The sequence below is a fragment of the Sceloporus occidentalis genome, unplaced genomic scaffold (genome assembly GCF_023333645.1).
Source record: "Sceloporus occidentalis isolate IW3139 unplaced genomic scaffold, rSceOcc1.0.p SCAF_1, whole genome shotgun sequence".
NCBI lineage: Eukaryota > Metazoa > Chordata > Lepidosauria > Squamata > Phrynosomatidae > Sceloporus > Sceloporus occidentalis.
The window spans coordinates 104,942,239-104,957,329 of NW_028316981.1; the positions used below are offsets into that span (position 1 = coordinate 104,942,239).

The 15,091-nt window shown below is 39.1% G+C and overlaps 1 protein-coding gene across 3 annotated transcripts in view; it reads right to left on the reverse strand.

Moving 5' to 3' along the window:
- The window catches only part of PPP2R2B (protein phosphatase 2 regulatory subunit Bbeta), a 301,992-nt gene that overhangs the window by 107,643 nt on the left and 179,258 nt on the right, over window positions 1–15,091 (reverse strand). The gene's annotated exons all lie outside the window — the stretch shown is intronic.

Sequence of the window (15,091 nt, forward strand, 5' to 3'; positions counted from 1 at the left end):
GCCGGAAACGTGGAGGGCTAACTGTATACACATTTTTAATAAGAATGAAAGAAAGAGTTCCACATGACAGCTGCACTGTTACTCTAACAAAGTAACTCTCAATTCACTTATCAAGTAATTTATTCTTCCTTTTCTTATACAGGCAATGTCTTTATCAAATTCCTTCCTGTATGTATATCATGGTTATTATAGGCCTTCACATGGACTCTGGCTTATGATAACCCTATCACAATGTTTACTTGGTAATTTTTCCAGTATTCAGAGGAAGTTTGCCAATGCCTTCCTCTGAGGTTGAGAAAGTGTGATTTGTTCAAGGTCGCCCAGTGGATTTCCATTGCCTAGAGGGGTGTCAGACTTTGATCTTCCACAGCCCTAGTCCAGCTTAATCCACTGCAGCATGCTGGCTCCCTATTTCATGTAAATTAGTGTTTACTCTTCCTGGTCAGACTTGACACTTTCTGGGGCAGTTTATCTCAGACTTTAATACTGGAGCTACTCTTCAAGTTGGACTTTCCTCTTCAGAAAGCTAGTACAGTTGACCCTCCTTATCCACGGGTTTTTATTCACAGATTCAAGCATCCACAGCTTGAAAATGCTAAAAAAAAAGTATAAATTTCAAATAGCAAACCTTGATTTTCCATTTTATATTGGAGACACAATTTTCCTTTTCCATTATATTAAATGGGACTTGGACATCCACAGGTTTTGTTATTCACAGGGGGTCTTGGAACCAAACCCCAGTGAATAACAAGGGCCCACTGTACTGCAAATGTAGCTTCTAGCTAGACAGATGAGTTGTCAGTAATACTTCTTATTCATCTACTACTACTACTTCTGCTATTCACCTTAGGTAATGACTCCAAATCTTCATAAAATAAATTGAGAAGTGCCATTTTAAAACAATCCTTCAGTGAACTGTGCTGCCAAATTATGAAGTGTTTAGATCATTTGGATTCCAAGCTATGAGTTGTCAAATCCAATTTAATGCTGATAAATTTGAAATAACAATTCAGTGCAAATGGTAACTCTTACCTGCCAAACTCACCATTTAGAAAAAGGCCAAGGAAAGATTTATTGAAGGAATAAGGATGCTACACACTGACTAGACTGAGGTACTGTACAATAATTCCCCTTGTCCCACGCCTCCTGTGTGGTTCTAATAAAGGCAACCAATAGGATACTGTGTGGCTCCAGCAACTAAGGAAAAGAACTTAAATTAATGACTAAACCTTTATGTTATGATGGATAAAGTAAATATGCAGAGGTAAAGGGAAAAGTACAGGGGATGAGGGGAGGGATAGGCACAACAATTGGTGCTGCTCAAATCTCACCACTGAACTCCACAATTGAAAGGTTCAGAGCATATATACCTCTGCTCCCTGATTGTTTCTTACAGACTACATGTGATTATAGAATCCCCAAATAATAAGACGGCTAGCAATATAAAAAGTAAAACAAAGCCTTTTTGCTTTTGATTCAAATTCCAGAAAGTAAAATACTGTATATACTCGACTATAAGTCGAGAAATTTTTGCCCCAAAATAGTCTCCAGAATCCTTGGGTAGACTTATGCAAGGGGCAATAGGTCTTTCACCAAGCTTCTCCCCAGCTGGGCTGCCTCCACAAGGGGCAGCCCAGTTGGGGAGAACCCGGGAAGGGCGCACGTTCGCCCTGGAGTTTGCTGGGCTCCCTCCTCAGAGGAAGCCCAGCAAGGGACAGGCTTCCCAGAGTGAGCCTTCACCCTGGAGACCTCTCCTTCGCTGGGTTGCCTCCTCGGAGGAAGCCCAGCGAAGGACAGGCTTCCCAGGGTGAGCCTTCGCCCTGGAGACCTCTCCTTCATTGGGCTCCCTTCTCAGAGGAAGCCCAGCGAAGGACAGGCTTCCCAGGGTGAGGCTTCACCCTGGAGACCTCTCCCTCGCTGGGCTTCCTCCGCAGGGGAAAGCCCAGCTGGGGACAGGCTTGCAAGGGCGCGCGTTTACCAGCAGCCTCTCCCCAGCTGGACTCCCCCTTAAGTCGGACCCTCGACCTATCGACGGGTCATATAAAAACCCACATTTTTGGCCCCAAAAGTGGACCTCGACTTATACACAAGGTTGACTTATACACGAGTATATATGGTAACTGTCTTGCAGCCAAATATCTTTGCTGAGCTCATGAAACTATCAGTTTTAAAAATAAAGTAACATAAAAATTAAAACATTATTATTCAAAGGATATATATTCATTCACACACAAATTCTCTCTCTCTCTCTCTCTCTCTCTCTCTCTCACACACACACACACACACTTTTAAAATAAAATCTGATATGTACTGAATGTGAGGCATGTGGAACATTGGCCCCAACTCAAACTGTTTGAAAACTGTATTCATGGTTTTGTAGACAGATCATAGAAATAATAACTGTGAGTTTACCAGTCTAGTGACTTGATCTTTAGAAACAGACTGACACTCCAAATGAGAAAACATGATTCACCATAATTATACTAACTGTTTGAAGACCAGTTTTTCAAAACAAGCAAAATTTATCATCTGACAGCATTATGGAAGATCTAGGTTTAAAAGACATATTATTTCGCTCACCTATCCCAAGTACTGTGATACTCAGTTATTTGTGATCATACAAAGGAAAGCCATAGAAATGCCATTTTTGGAAAGATCTCAATCTCATAGTTTAACCCCAATTGAATAAAAGTCATCCCTTTCTATCTCTCTGGATGTAACCACACTCTAGAATTGAAGTCAGATACCACTTTAACTGTCATGATTCTATTCTACAGAATCCTGGGATTTGTAGTTTGATGAGGTATTCACCCTGGTCTGTCAGAGAGCTCTGGTCCCTCACCAAACTAAATTATCCAAGGAACAGAGTGATAGGTGTTAAAGTGTTGTCAAACTGCTTTAATTCAGCAGTGTGGGTACAACCTCTTTCTTCCCTCCCCTCCCCTCCCCCACACTTGCATGGGTATCATGTTTTTTGAGCATCCTGCATGCTCTGATCTTTTAATAGATGAAATTCTTGCTAGTCAAAATGATTACTTGCATTAAGATTGCAGTTTAAATGAAACTATACTTTACACACTACCTCTGATCATTAAAGTCAGCCCAAATGTAAAGATCTCATAACCTTTCAGATATTGTTAAGAAGAACAAAACTTGCAAAGGGAGGAGCAATTCTAAGTGTCAGCTGGTCTCAGAGGGACTCAACAGCATCTGATGAAGAATCTGTTGTTTATATGCATTTGGCCCAGGCTGTTAGGTCAGGGTTAGCAGGATTACTTATTCTTCCCATAAAAGTTAATTTACTGAATTCAGTTTCAGGGTTAATATGCCAGCATGGCCCGATCTGACTCCTGCCCATAATTCCAATTTCCTCAGAAGAAGAATGGCATAGTTCCAAAAGCCCTGTGTGCCATAATTAGGTTAAAAAGTATTAGGAAAGGAGGTAGGACTTCTAATGTTTCAATGCAAGGGTCATGCCCAGATTATCTGAAGCAATCAATCTTCTATCATACTGTGTGGTCCACAGTAGGGGAGGGGGCTACAGAGGTTAAATCAGGATCTAATGGCATGCAAAATCACACATGATTGATCTGTATTGATTTTCCCCTGCTGAGGGGAATGATAGGCTAGCAAACAGAAATCAATTCCACTGCATTAAACTCAGTACGCATCTGGTCTCATCAGCAAAAATGGCTAGAAACATTATTGCCCCTTCACCAAGATGAGTGTGTATATTCATATCATTCTACTTGCTTCTGCTACTGAATCTTCTTATTTCAGCTGGTGAAAGTTTAAAGAATGTTCATGTTAATACTAAATGTAACATTACACAATGAAGAATCTGAAACAGTAAACGCCTGAACGCTGTGAAGAAGGAAGGTGTGAATGAAAATAGTTTTGCATATTTGAAAGTACCTGACAAAATTCCAAACTAGACAGAAAATTTTACTTGAGATTCTACCCCATTTGCTTCTTGGAACACACTGATCACTGCCCACATGACTTGACTACTGTTACCATTATTGTAAATGGAGAACTGCATAACAGGCAGGTTACAAATATGAAAGTTATCATCAAGTGTTGCACTACAAACTGCTGTAACTTGTTATTCAAATATTTGGTTAGAGGATCACATACTCTCCAATTTCACCAGTTCAGTAGAAGAATTACAGATTAATCATCTGTCATCACACTTTCTCAATTGCTTCGAAACCATCTCAATTTCAATCTCCCTTCCCCGCCCTTTTTCCCATATCCGCAGCTTACTTCAACTGCTGCAAACTGAGTTCAAACTGCAAAAGCAGTTAACTCAGCAGGGGGGAGGGGAACTGAGGGGGCAGAATCTTGTCCTTCCCAGCAGTTTCAGGCAAAAGCAAACTGCTGCAACTTTGCCTAGCTTGTGTGTATTTCCTTATTAAAACCTTTTGCCATATCAACCAAACTCTGATGCTGCTTGGCCAAGACAATGGGACCAGGCCCTGTGTATGCTGGATTTTACTTAATTTTTGAGTGAAAAATATGCACACTGGACCACATTTATAAAAAGTATATAATTAAGAACAAATCTTGGTATTGCAAAATACACATGGAGAAACCCCGAATTTTCCCCCAGTGTAAATTTACATGCAAAGCTAGGCACTATCCAAACCCAGATAGAATTTCCAGTGGTCATGGAAGAGAGGAGTGTCACCACCCAGTGTAACTCCTCTATAACAAATAAAACTGCATAAATTATTTTTTTTTAAAAAAAATCTAATATTGTTATTGTTATGTGCCTTCTGATTTCTGGTAGTCCTGAGGCAAACCTATTATGGCAAGATTCATTCAGAGGAGGTATGCCACTACCTTTTTCTAAGGCTGAGAGAGTGATTTGTCCAAAGATCACACTGTGCGTTTCATAGCCATGGGGTAATTCAAATCCTGGTCTCCCAGAGCTACTCCAATGTGCATACTTACTCAGAAGACAGTCTTCCTGCTTTCAGTGGTGGTTATCCCTTGTGCCCTAATATTTACTGTATTGTTGCCTGAACTGATTTAGCACATGGAACAGTTCCTAAAAATGAGAGCATGAGAAAGCTAAAATAACCAATAGCAAGTGAGATAGGAAAATGTGTATAGAAAAACAAAAACAAAAACCAGCACTTAAACTGGGAGTGGGAACCAGACAATTTGTGAAACACAAGTGGCTGAAGGAAGTCCCTTCATGTGGCTCTTTAACTTCCCACATCTCAAAAGAATTTTCCCAATTACCTATTTTTTTAACATCCTCAACTAAAAAAGCAAAACTTTCCCCATCCAAAATATCTCTAGAGGGTGAGGTTTTCCCCTTAAATACTGTTTGCTGAGTGGAGTCCAACATAGGGAAAAAATAAATTAAAATGTGACTGTAGTAACACTATGGGTTGCTGGAAATGGCAGTGGGAGCAGCCCCCTTGGGATCTGGAGGTGTCAAAACTGGTCCTACAAGTTTTGGTGTATGCCCACTCCAAATGCAAGGAATCTTGTCATTGGATAACTGACCCTGGCCTGTTAATTTGAGAATTTAGACTGTCTGATTTATAATTTCTTAGCTTACACAAAGGTATATCTTTTCTGTTAAGTAAAATGCAAGCCCTCTTTTCTTCTTCTACACACTTTTTGCCCTAGAGAGGGATTAGCACATCACAATATGAATATTTGTCCATTGGTTCCTGGACTGGAGGGCCAAATTTTCCAAGAGTTCAAGCTTTGATTTAGGCCACATGATGAGCAAACTTTCAAATATCTGGGACACTCAGCTGAGTCTTTAACAGATCCCTGGAATAGAATTTCATCTCCATTCATTTCTAGCTTTCCCCCTGTGACCAGATGAGCTTTTTGTCCCACCAGCTCACATCAGAATGTAAAGCATGTGTCTCCAGGCCATACATATGTCCTTTCTAAAAAGAGATCAAAAGGTCAACAAGCTAAGGGTTGAAATTACAGCATTCATTTTTTATTAAGTCTCTTGTTCTCCTGGCATCCCCTCCTCCCCTTTGTCAGGAAATGATGGAGGCCTACATTATCAACTAGCAATTTGATGGGCAAATGGTGGCCATCAAAGTCCCACATTGCTTTCAAGTTTTTATCTGTAATGAAATGGCATTAACTTTCACAGCTACAGCACATAAGATGTTCTCTTTTGAATAAGCAATCATTTTTAATTGGCCATTTTTAAATGGATTTTCTTGATACTGTAAAACATCCAGCACGGTAGTGGAAATTAACAAATGTCCTAAGTCTCCATTTGAATGAAATCTGGAATGGGTCTGCATGCATGTGAGCTGCACACTTCTTATGAAAGAAACATAAAACATCTAATAACTAAGAAATATTAGTTATTTTGTTTTCAATTTGAATCAGTTTTATTCTGCAGAGTCTAGGAAATCATCCCAATAGCTGCCTCATGGAAGGGAGTGAGGGATGGAAGTGTTCAGACCTCTGCAAAGAGATTTCTAAAAGAAAGATGGGCCAAACTCAATCTATGAAAGTTTTTACATTATCCACAGCACGTTGTTTAGTGACAAGAGCTTTTAAACTCATTCAAGAAGGCTTCTGATTACTCTACTGACAGCTCAGTTTAATGTACCAATTTTTCTAGCTAGTCATTGTAGCATAAATGTGTTAAGACTCCCTGTGCAAGGCTAAAATGCACACAGTATTGGCCTTTGAGAAGAAACATGCTGAAGAAATACTAATACTAATATAATGAGCCTGACTGTTGGCTGATCTATGCACTACTGCTGATACTGATTGGCAGATGTTATTTATTTATTTGTTTATTTTGATTTATATCACACCTTTCCCCCAAAATGGGATTCAGGTTCTCCAAGGTTTCAGGCAGGAATCTTTTCAGACCTGTCCAGAAATGCCATGGAACCTTTTACAGAACTGGAAACTTTGGCAAGCAAAGCAAACCATTAGGCTAAGGAGCCTGCCCATCTAAAAAGAAGAAAGCATGTTATCTGTGATTGTTTTACACACATGCATTTTGTTGAATATATCCAGACTGGGAAAGCACAGGTTGGCAGCCTATTACATACCTATAGCCAAATAAAACCACATACCATTCTCACAATTGTGATGTCCATATTGCCATCTTTTAAATACTTATCTTATGTCTCTGTTGTTAATAACAGTCTGAGACACAGAAATTAAGCAGAGCTTTTTCATATAACACATACTGGAAGAAAAATATTTGCCACCACCAACAGAAGCTTTCCTTCCCTAACTGGAGGGAGGGTTGGGTAAGAAGGGAGGGTTATATCTCACTATCGTTCACTGTGTAATCCCAATAAATATTCCCTAGCTGTGCAATCTAAATCCTGTGAAGGACAATTCTAGCAATGAACAAATAATTCAAAGAGGGACTCAATAAGAAGACTGGAGGATATGGCTTCTGGCAATTGCCCACCCCTACAGTGCAATCATTCATTCTGCTGCACATATATGTCAAAGGCTACATCAGCATACAACATTTTGACTGCCATGGTTCAATGCTATGGAAATCTGGAATTTACAGATTTGTGAGGTATTTAGTCTTCTCTATCAGAGAACTCTGGTGCCAGAACAAACTACAAATCCCAGGCTTCCACAGCATTGAGACATGACAGTTAACATGTTGTCAAACTACATTACTTCTGTAGTGCAGATGCAGCCTCTGTTTAGACTTATCATCCTGTGAACCAGAAGCAGACACAATATGATGAGCAATGTTTTTAAAATCTCATGAAAAGCATACTCATCACATTTACCAAACTGCTATAATGCTGAACACAGAATATTAAAGAATGTGTTTTCTTGATAAAATGTATCCAGAGACTTTCTCACTGTATGTATGCTTAGCATAATTAGGAAATATGTTCTTCGTAATGCAATAAATCTGAAACAAATGATTAATCACACAATTATGAAAATCCATTTTATATCACTTTCAGTTTGTAATTTCCACTGTTACATTTCTTTCTCTCTCATGCATATCCACACAAATTAGAGGAAATCTGTTTGGCAAGTGATGAAGTATCACATTAGTTCTTCAGTATTCAAACTGGCTCTTATTTATCAGAACATTCTGATTTGCTTCACTGTATTGGTAAGCTAAAAGAAGGATTTATTGATCCATTTCATTTCTGCATGGTTTTCAGCAATCCATACATGGCAGAAATGTGATAAGATTTGCTTTTTGTTGGCTATTGTTATTATCATCAGAGTTCAATAGTTTGTGAAAGTCATTGGCAATGGCAAGGCAAGCAGAGGGCAGGAAGACTTTTCCAATTATCCAAGCAAGGATCACATGTTTAGGGCATGAATGGAACTTATCCAGGATTTGGCTGCAGTGTATGGATGACTGGGCACATTCTTTTTGCAGTAATTTCAAAACCCTGTATATTTAAACCAGCAATTATTTTTCACACTGAAGAACAATGTAAAATGATTTACAGTCAAGAAATCTTTTAAGAAACACAACATTTACTACTGAATTCCAGATGCTGTGAGAAAGGGCTGGCACTGGAGAAGCTCTATCCATTCATCCATAGTGTCCTCAATGTGCCTTCCTGATGTTTTAGAGGTGCCACATCTTGCAACAGGAGGGAGAGCAAACAGATGTCTATGAATTAAGCTGTCTGGGGCCTGTTCTGTTATGCCACAGTGACCTTGAGCGAACTGTTCCAGTTAGTATTTTCAGGTCTTAGCATCCAGTTAGGCACCTTGATAAATACAGTCCCTTATATTTTTCTCTCCGTTTGTTCTTTCAGCCCTAAGAGAACTCCTGTGTCTTTAAGAGTTGTATCACTGGCTAAACATCAAGAGTGATGGTGTCTCCAGCGTGAAAATTTCATGGTAAGAAAGCTTCTTGCACCTTGCCAAATTACTGCCTGTTGTGCTGCTATGTAAGCCCAAGAACTTTTATTTTTAAAGGTGGCAATCCTACTGATAAGTGAATTCAATTTCAAAATAGATCCTTTCTCTGTGGAGAGAAATTGTTACTTTTATGCCTTCTTGCCTCAGTAAACAAGATTAAAAAGTGAAGACTGGAATGACCGGCAATAAGCACCAGCTTGGGAGTGGCGTGGGGGTGTGGCGTTTAGATGACATACAGCACCATGATGCACCCAAGCCAGTGTCACGTTGCCTGCCCACCCAGACAGCGGGCAGCATTGAGGCACTCTGGCAGTGCAGTGTTTATACACGGCATGCTGCAGGAGCACCACAAAGTTGCTGTAGTGGCAGAAAATGGCACCCTTTTTCCGGCTCAGAAAGGAGTGGCATTTTCCACCTCTTTTTGAGCCAGCAAGTAACCAGATCAGGGCCACGGTGTGTGGTTTCCACGGCCCCAATCCAGCACTCAAAGGGGCAACATCACACCACCATCTGTTTTGGCCCTTCATCTGCAAGTTACAAAGGGCAGTAAAAGAAAAGATTTTGTTTTTAGCTCTGCTGGTGTCACCATCATAGGTCATTAAACAAGCAAAAATGATTCCAACACACAAGATTAAAAAATGTTCCAGGTGTAGTAGAAGATAAGTCTTAGCAACATGCATAGAAGACAACAAAGAAGGGGATAATCTAACTCCCTTAATAATAATAATAATAATAATAATTTGTTTTATTTATATACCGCTATTCCAAAGATCATAGCGGTGAACAGCAAGTAAGCTAATTAGCAAGTAAGCTAATTTGCCCCCAACAATCTGGGTACTCATTTTAGCGACCTCGGAAGGATGCAAGCCTGAGTCGAGCTTGGGCCCTTTTGCTGGTCTTGAACTCGCAACCTTGTGGTTTTGAGTGAATGGCTGGAGTACAGGCATTTAACCACTGCGCCACCACTGCTTAGGAAGGTGTCTTATAATGAATGGGGCTGCCACTGACCAAAAGGAACAGTCTCATGTCACCACCCACCACATTACACCTCTGTTTAAGGTAGATCATGGTGCACAGGGCTTCTGAAAGCAACAACAAATTTACAAGGCTACTAAATTGAAAGTCTATCTGAACTTCAAATGTTCTGAACTCCAATTATTTAGGGCTTTTTGAACTGATCATGGAACCCAAAGTGGGTGCAAATGAAAAACTGAAAGCAAGCACAAATTAAAAAGGAGCTATGAAAGGATCTGTGAAAAAGGATTGGTATACAGAGGATAAAAAAAGAGAGAGAACACTAGAAATCCTGGCTGGAGCATTTTGTATTAGCTGCTGTTTCTAGACACATTTCAAGGGTAGTTCCACACAAAGTGTACTACTGTAATCTAAAGTGAGCATGGTTAAATCTTTAACAGTGGCCCAATCTGCTTTCTCTAGGGAGAGCTGATGTCATTTTTTTATCTCACCAAAATCAACGAGAAAAGTCCATGAATTCATTTGCACTTTTTAAATTTTTTCCAGAGCAGCATTTTTAGAACTTGGAGACTGATGCATCATGACAAAGAAGTTATGCTTATCAAAGCATAACATCTTCCATTATGCTTATCAAAGCAGAATTTTACTCTATGACCTATAAAAGCAATTCCTGGTTAGCGTTATGCTATCCTGGGCTGATAATGCTGTTCATAGGGACAAAAATCATGGGTTTTATTGGGACGAATAAAGCATCATTAAAAAGGTAAGCTTTTGAATTTTTCTCAAGTCTTCACTAAGCTTGATGTCAGAAAAATTGGGTTGGAGGTTGTTGGCTAAAAACATCTGCTCTATGATTAGGGATGTAACCCTGAAGGTACCAAAACCTTTCTCATCTTGGCAGCTAAGCAGGATCATACCTGTTAGTACTTGGAAGGAATATCATCAGGGAATACCTAGTGCTGTAGGCTGCATTTCAGAGGGAGGCAATGGCAAGCCACTTCTGAGAATTCTCTGCCTAAGAAAACTCTATGGAAATTGATGGGGTCATCGTAAGATGGCAGGCAACTTGAAATACTTGCCATTTTTTCTTGTGTCTTCTCCTTCAAAAAATGGCCAACTGCTGGCAGGCAAAGATTAAAAACTGTTTCTAATGCTCTACATTATACTAGCTACACGGATAACTAGTGCATGTAGCTAGTCTTTCTAGTGAATCTGGGTCTTCAACAGAGAACTTTCTCATTGCTCTTTTTACCTGATTCTTTGAACTAGACATAGCACAAGCCCCTCTCTATGCAAGGTATATGCTTTGCCGCTAAGCTATGACTGAGCACAGGCAACGCTCCTGTCATTTCTGTGGTGAGCATGCATGAATTACATTAACTTTAACAACTAAGAGCATAAGCTATCAGCTACAAGTTAATTGATATGCTGTCCTTTGACACACCACCCGTTTCACAACCTCATCCTCCAGAAAGAAAACTGGGAATTATACCATTCCTCTTTATGTGGTGATCATTAGGATAACTAAAAAAATGGTGTCTAAATGCTTTGAACACCTTTGAAAAGCCCTGTATAAATAAACTCTAGCTGCCCAAGACCCCCTTTCAGATTAGCCTTGATAAACCTATTAATATGCAGGTGTGAAGTGACATTTTCATGCAACAGAGTTTTTAATTACTGAAAGTACAACTTAAAGGAGACAGGACTTTATATTTTCTTATAACAATGAGACATAACAAGATCTTTAATTTCTGCTATTTGCACAGCATCTGCAGTGGAAGAGATTCTATAATTTATTTGCTCTATAAAACTGCACCTAATATAGATGAAATTGATCTCTAAAGGTCACATCTTATGAGCCTAGGGATTTTTGTGCTGGCCAGCTATAACTCCTGGTTTATAATACTTTGTTTAGCTAACGCATAAAAACTTAAGCACATGTACCACAGCAAAGGCAATCTATAGTTGTCACAGTTTTTATTTATTACTACAAGGTTTAGTGGTTGCCACAGAGGGTGCATTTGGCTATCCAAGTGAAGCCATCTGGTAGCCTATCAGGCAAACCTATTGATTTTCTAAATGTTTTAATGAATCGTACCCAAATGTCAGCTAAGTGAATGAGTTAAAATTTGGAAGCAGCAAGCTTCCTCTCATGCCCAGCAGCTGTTTTTAACATTTCATTGCTATCATTTTACGATTTTGCCATCTTGTTCTCTACATTATCATATTAGACTTTGATGCATATGCCATGTGCTTTTAAAGACAAATGCAGGCATTTACATGATGCATTTTCTTTTAAATTAAACTGCATACAGTATTTGCAGTAGATCCAGGAAAAATGGACACCCACTGAGGACTATATATGGAATTATATTATAATGTAATTACTGCTGCTGCTGTTGCTGTTGTCTCATTCTAGGTAATGAATATCATGCTAGTGGCTCATTCATCCTGGCCACAAGCTTCTGAGGAAGGTTTGTATATAGTGCTGTAATGCTCATTATAGCATTACAGTGAGAAAAAGAAGGTTGAACAATGTTGACTTACTGAATGGGTGACCAAGGCTGACATTCCCAGATTTAATGTCATGAATCATGAATATAGCTGCCTTGAGTCCTTATACTGGGAGGAAGGTGAGACAACAACAACAATATAATCAGAAATACCTCTGATGAAATAATCAAGACCTGGTTCTTAGGTTTTCTTTCATGATCTATTTAGTTTTTCCACACAAAGGAAGGAACTGGATGTATTTGTTATCTCAGCTTTCATTTGTCCCATCTTCCCCTTCAATTTTATTCCTCAAGAATGCTTCAGTTACATTTCCCCACTCCAGAGTACCTTTGATGTCATCTCTTGTATCCAAATTTGGTAATAAAATATCTGAAAATCTATTGCCTTTATCACACTAGATGAATCCCACTCAGAAATGGGATTTGAAAATAGAAAAAAAAACCACAAATGCAGGAGGTTTTTCAGATGACGTTTCTCCAAACAGAAATAGCGTGAAAATAAAGCAAATGGAAAGTGGACAAAAATGACACTTTTTTTATTTTGGGGAAGTTCCCGAAAATAAAAAGGTGTCATTTTTGTCCACTTTCCATTCACTTTATTTTGCCTTATTTCTGTTTGGGAGAAACATGTCTGAAAATCAGCCTGCATTTGTGGGGGTTTTTCTACTTCTAAAATCTCTATGTCTCCCAGGCAAGACAAGATAAAGATATTAAGTGCCACTGTTTTCAGTGGAGCCTACTTCAGATAAATGCATTCAAGATCATAGCCCTACAATACAGTCTTATTGAAGCCCGTGGGGCTTATATCTGAGCAGGCAGGTATATGACAGAATGGCACTGCAAATTTTGGAAACCCAGGAGACATATATGTCTTTCAGGAGGCATGTGGCCTGTTCAGGCCAAAGATCCTGTAGCTATAGAGAATGGATGCTGAAAGACAGCTCCATGTCACAGATGATTTACAGCAATTCCATCAATATTTTTTTGTTTCTATGCTATGTTATTCCTTGAAAATTATAGTCTGACCCCTATATTACAAGGGATACATTCCCAGACTTACTGTGGATAATGAGAACCACAGATAATGGCAAAACGTATATTTCTGCTGGAAGCTGACCATAGAGTCATCCTAGAGGACCTCAGATGGCTATAGAGGTAGTCTTTCCAGGCATCTGGAGGTCCACTAGCCTGACTCTATGGTCAACCTCCAGTGGCCATTGACCATAGAGTCATGCAGGAGAACTTCCAGATGCCTAGAAAGATATTTTTTCCTAATGTGGGTAAGTGAAACCACAGTTTGCAATGCTTCAGATATGCAAGTCAGACTGTAATTACCTCTTCAGTACAACAGTTTCATCCCGTATTTTCATCCTAGCAAGAGAATGCAGAATGGACCAAACATGGTGGTCTCAAACCTCAGAAATTTTAATATTTGTTTTGCATCAAGGAGCTAAGCAGGATCATGTTTGCACAATACAGTGAGAACTGTAGTCTATCATCCAGTTGGCATTTTTATTTAGTCACTGGATAATTTGAAGGCCACAATTTCTGTTCTAAAATCCCCAGTAAATCTGGAGAAACAGACAGAAACCAGAGACATGAGTGAAGAAAAGCCAGTAATGTATTTCAGTGAATCAGCAACCTATTATTTCTATACTCACTAAAATAAATGAAAATAATGTGTTGAACTTCTTTGAAAGAAGGCAGACACCTTTTCAAAACTGCAAATACTAGTTGAGCAATCACAAGAGTAATCTATATTTATATAATGCTAATTTATAAGGATTTGTGTAATACCACAAATCTATATTTAGGGATAAGTAAGTCTAAAGCTACAGACAGACAGACATCAGATTTTGCTCTGAATTTAATCAGCTAAAGGCAGCTTAGCCAACTTCTGGAATGACATCGAGTAGAAGAATGTTTTTTAAAGGGATTTTATTTATTTTTGACTAAAACATCTGCAACTTTGTGCCATCTGGCAACCTTTTGAAAGCTTAAGAGCTCTTTTATCTCTTTTATTTTCTAAAATGAACACATTTACAGTATATTTCACAGGCTCCTCAAAAATAAAATAACAGGGTGGCAAAAGCTTTGCATTATTGCCAAACAAGAACACCAGGCTTATAGCTCACAAACAAACCAAGGATCTAAAACCATCCACAAACTTGGATCATTATGGAAGCAAAAAACTAGGAGTCACTATACAAAATTACAGGTTAAAAATCCCTGTGGCTAAAAAATATGAAAATCATACAAAAATGTAAGATTAAAAAAGAATTAAATGGGCTATAGAATTAAAAGCATATAAAAATTGATATAAAAGTAAAGACAAATCATAGAATTTTAGAGCTGAAGAGACCACAAAGGCCATCCAGTACAACCTCCTGCCATGCAAGGAGCCACAAAGTACTCCCAACAGATGGCTATCCAGCCGCAAAGACTCTACCATGTTCTGAAGCAGTGTATTCCATTGTCGAACAGTTCCTACCATCAAGAGGTTTTCCCCCAGGTTTAGGGGGAATCTATTTTCTTGTAGTTTGAATGCACAGCTCTGTGCTCCAGACTCTGCAGCAGCAGAAAACAAACTTGCTCCATCCTCAATAAATCATCCCTTCAAATATTTCAACCTGGCTATTCTGTCACTTCTTAGCCTTCTCTTCCCAAGGCTAAACATATCCAGCTCCCTAAGCTTCTCCTCATATGAACATGGTTTCCAGATC